Source organism: Aulonocara stuartgranti (genome assembly GCF_965226115.1).
Source record: "Aulonocara stuartgranti genome assembly, chromosome: 7".
NCBI lineage: Eukaryota > Metazoa > Chordata > Actinopteri > Cichliformes > Cichlidae > Aulonocara > Aulonocara stuartgranti.
The window spans coordinates 41,688,060-41,693,059 of NC_138945.1; the positions used below are offsets into that span (position 1 = coordinate 41,688,060).

General features: G+C 40.7%; 1 long non-coding RNA gene across 1 annotated transcript; it reads right to left on the minus strand.

The window, feature by feature from the left end:
- Window positions 1–1,169: 1,169 nt before the first annotated feature.
- LOC309709443 lies at window positions 1,170–4,017 on the minus strand. Its single transcript, XR_014277514.1, has 2 exons — window positions 3,794–4,017; window positions 1,170–2,880 (listed from the first exon to the last, which is right to left on the minus strand). It is a non-coding gene; the product is annotated as an uncharacterized lncRNA (long non-coding RNA).
- Between the last annotated feature and the right edge of the window lie 983 nt (window positions 4,018–5,000).

Here is a 5,000-nt window from a genome sequence, read left to right on the forward strand (position 1 = left end):
AACGTCCTGTTTGAGTCCAGGTCAGAGTCATGTGTAACAAATGTCTTCCATTACCTGAAAAGTAACAACAATTATCGATTTTCTTCCTCTTACCCAGGGCAGGGGCAGCAGAGGCCCTCCCTCTCCCCAGCCACATCCTCCAGCTTATCTGGGGGAACACTGGGGCTTTCTCAGGCCAGCTGACAGATATAATATCTCCAGCGTGTCCTAGGTCTGCCTTTGTCCAGGAATGTCTAGCTCCTTTCAGTGCGGAGGACTCGTGGCTCTACTCTGAGCCCCTTCCGGATGGCTGAGCTCTACACCTTACCACACTGAGGGTCCAAACCACATCATCTGCAAAAAGCAGAAATTAGACTCTGAGGCCACCAAAGTGGAAGCCTTTATCCACCTGCCAATGCCTAGAAATTCTGTCCATAAAACTATGAACAGAATCTGCGACAAAGGGCAGCTCTGAGTCCAACACCCACCGGAAATGAGTCCGACTTACTGCCTGTGATGCGGACTAAGCTCCTGCACTCCTGCAACAGTTGTACATGGATCGAATGGCCCATAGCATGAGGGCATTCGCCCATACTTTTGAAGCATCCCCCACAGGACACTCCAAGGGACACAGTCGAATGACCTGTTTCCCAACCTGAAGGCATGCTCTCATTCCCTTTCATAGAGAATTCGTATACATCTTCTCCTTAAAATTCATGAAAGGGTCCAAAGGTTCAATTTTCAGGGACACTTTTGAAAAATATAAACTAAATGTTAATTCCTAGCACATTTCATCCCATTTTATTTGATAATTTATTTTTATTATTATGATTTTTTAATATATCTAATTTGATTATTGTCAGTATATACTGTTGTATCTTTCTTTCTGCTTTGTTTCATCTGCACTTGTCTGCTTGTAACACTGATTATGAATGATGTACTGTACTGTGCCATGTTTTTGTTATTCAATAAATGCATTACAAACCCCCCCAAAACTCACTGCACACATGCAGCATGATCCGTGCACATCTGCCAATTCATGCACCCATGCTTGATGATGTAAGTGAACGAAAAGAAAGCCAAGTATTTTTAGAGATTTGTACCAACAGGAAGCTCTGAAAGTGAAAAAGATGTTTGTAAGTCAAATGATTGCTGTTTACACAGGTTTAGATTCAGACATTTTAAAATAATTTACATCTTCAAATAATTTTTTTTATTTGTGTTTATGTTTTGGTGCACACATTTGTGACACAAGCCATTGTACAGAGTTATACATCTTAGTTTATGCTTGTGGATCAAATCAAAGGTCGCAGATCCAAATTGGGCAGGGTTCTGCCTCCTATCAGCTCCGATCACAATATATGATCAACTACATCATCAATAATTGTTTCATTGTTAACAGTAAAATAATTAAATGGTGACTTTATATTTTAACAATAATTAATGATGATTATCATAAAATCTGTAATGATTGATTCTAAAAATCAGAGAAATGTTTGGCTCGCTGTTACTGAGACTTTAATGTTGTGCGAGCAGCCACAGAGATGAAGTTTTAAATTTAAAATTTTATTCCACATGATGACCTGTGCTCTGATTGCTTCATTTGATTTGCATAGTCACTGTGATGAAAACAGAAAAAAACCAAGAATAATGCCAATTATGTGTCAAATATAAAACAACAAATAACAACAAAAAAACACAAACACAAATGTTCATCATCATCAAGAAAAACAAACAGTATAATTTACAGCTGCTTTTTTACAACCTGATAAAAAATATTTTTAGATCAGTTCATTTGGAGTTCATAATGATCAAGAACTTTTGTAATAATCAATAAAGTTTCAATCATTGAATTGAACATTTTAAAGATTTTTCAGCTGAATTCTGAATGTTTACAAAATTCAAACATCACTATATAACCATGTAGAACATTGGAGAACAATCCTCTGTCTGATATTAGATATAATCAGTTATAATCCAACATATTGATTATATCCAGTAACACTATAAAATCATACCTAATGTTGTTTACAGGAAAAACATCAAAACTATAGGTTTCTTGACAAAGGCACAGAAGTGAAACTGCGGTTCAGTGGTGGCCATTTTGTGTCTAAAAATCATCTCCCCAATATTTTTTTATATGTATTGATATAAAACTGCCAGTAAAAAAATAAAATACCATCAAGGGCAAAAAAAAACCCAGGACCCCATAAAGACCCCGAGTCCCAAAAGTCCCTGTGATCCCCGAAGTCCGCAGGGCACCACAAAGACGCCATGACCCCTCAAGTGTTTGTAACCACACAAGTCCCCATGGCCTCTGAAATCCCAGTTCTGGGTAGGGATGGTGGTGAGGGGTGGAGGTTTGAGCTTCACAAACATGTAAGTGAAGTATTTGAGACACAAAATGGCCACAGCGAGAAAACATCCTCCAGTTCATGAAATTTCCTTCCCTCCTTCCTTCATTGTTTCCTCATTTCCTTCCATCCTTGTTTCCTCTAGAAGAGCAAATAAATAAATCTGAGCCAGTCACAAGCCTTCTACTGTTATGACATCACGCTCTGCAGCGATGATGTCACTTCTTTCTCCTGCAACGGTAGCAGCAGGCACGGCAGCTCCCCCCTTCATCATTCCCCCCTCCATCCTCCTTCACCGTGTATGGTGGGGGGGCGGAGCTCGACACTTGGTACGGGTTCTCATTGCTGGTAATAACCATTGGATTGGCTATCACTGTGGAGTCACTGGAAGAGTGGAGCTTAGCCCGTGGAATAGTTACCTGACCGTAGGGGTTCTCCAGAGAGACGTTGATATTTGAGGACATGCTGACACGTCACAAGACGGTGAGGCTAAAATTATGTCCAATCAGGCAGCTGGCCAATCAGTTAATGCAGTGCAGGAAGAGACCTATGTGAAAGGAAACAGATCAATACAGGTGATCAATAAGTACACTTACTGCAGAACTGATGTTCCGATCAGAGTGACTGATCAGATCTGACCAATAAGAGGAGTGGTTGATTACTCAATGAATGATAAAAGTAACTGAGTACTTTCACTGATTGAGTACATTCACAGAGTAAAACAAAGTTAAGGATCTGAGTACTTTGTCCTCTGCTTTATACTTTTACTTGTGACCCTTGAAGTATGTGATAGTACTCAGTGATGCTGCAAAAGCCCCACGCCCAGACATCTGCCCATTAATTTGGTTGATTGATTGGATTTGATTAGCTCGTGCAGTAACACTGAAGTTAGATTAATTCACCGAGGCCCAGATTTCCTGCTTTAAGTGAAGGCACCATTTGATGACACTCCTGGACCAACAGGTGAGGCATGTTACCTGGATGAATGTGGCTGTGAGGTGTACACACTCTGAGTCATCACATGAAGTCAGCAGTGAAGTACTCAACACTTTAACTGAAGTAAAAAGTACCACAGGTTACAAGTTGAAGTACTGCAAATCTTAGTATTTAGACACATTCAGAGGTCTGATTCCACCATTTATATGGTGGGGTAAAGAGCAGGTAAACACAGTACTGTAGTGTATTTTACTTTGATTTACTGTACTACAGTACACTGTAGTGTACGGCAGAGTGTACTGTACTATAGTGTAGCACAGAGTACTGCATTATACTGAGGTTTCAGTCACATTTTAAAGTCCTCTCGAGTGAATCAAAGTATTTATAAACTAGAGGTACTGCAGTAACCAAGTACAGAGTTACTTCTACTGCGTCTATAACATGACGTACTCCAGTGTTTAGCTGAAGTAGATGTATTGTAGTATTTGTACTACAGAGGATTTAAAGGGGTTTCAGGGACTCACCTGTATGTTCGTCGGTCGCCGCCGCCGTGTTCTTCTTCTTCTCTGAAATGGAAACAAATCTGACTCTGCTCTCTCTCATTCTGGCTCACTATGTGCGTGAAGCTCGCTTGACCGCCTCGCCCAAACCTGTTCTACCGGCCGACACGCCCTCTCTCTCCCTCTGTTCATTTTCTATGTAACTCGACCACTGTCACTGCAAACCCGACACCACCTCCTCGCTGTGGTTTCGGTGCCCCCCCCCACAAACGCAAACTATAAGTTGGTCTCTATTTGAATTTGACTTCATTTAATGTCATTTTTTGCTGTGCATGTGGTTTTTTTTGTGTGTGTGTGTTCCTGTCTAGCTGTCTTTGTGAGGACCGAAATCTGCATTCTATTGTACTTGGGAGAACCAACAGTCACTGTGAGGGCGCACAAACCGGTCTTCACAAATTTGACGGCGTTAGGGTCATTTTTAATGTTTAGGGTTAGGGGCCAGGGAAAGCATTATGTCAATGAAGGTCCTCACTAAGATAGCTGAACGGGCTTGTGTGTGTGTGTCTGTGTGTGAGAGCGAGAGCGCGCGTGCCAGATGATCAATATGTGAGATCACATGCAGGAAGTCGTGCATTTAATTTCTGGTAAACTTTTAAAAACCAAACAGGAAACTGTGTTTAACAGAAGTCAGTAAACTCAGCAGACGTGTGCGCCTTGACCGGTTGAACAGAAACCACTTCATTCCTTCAGTTTCCTGATGAAAGCCCCGCCCACACTCTGCTCCTAATGGCTGGATTTGACATTTTTCTCATTCCTCTTATGACGCCCTGTGTTTTCAGTGCTGACGAAGACTCTCAGCTCCTGCGAGACGTTTTAAATGTCCAAACTGTGACAATGTGTTTGATGCAGTTTAAAATCAAAGAATCAACAAATAATTCAATAAATCAAATCAAATCACTTTTATTGCCACATCACATGTGCAGGTACATTGGTACAGCACATGTGAGTGAAATTCTTGTGTGGATGTGTATACTAAATATTTTTCTACGTGTGTGTGTGTGTGTGTGTGTGTGTGTGTGTACACATATTTTACAAATTAAATAGAGTAAACAATAAATAAAATATATAAAAATATACAGAGTTGAGACATGTGCAAAACAGTGGCATTACTGTACAGTATGGAGTGCATAATGTTGAAGTTCCAGTAGTGAAGCTGAGGTGTCTATGACGT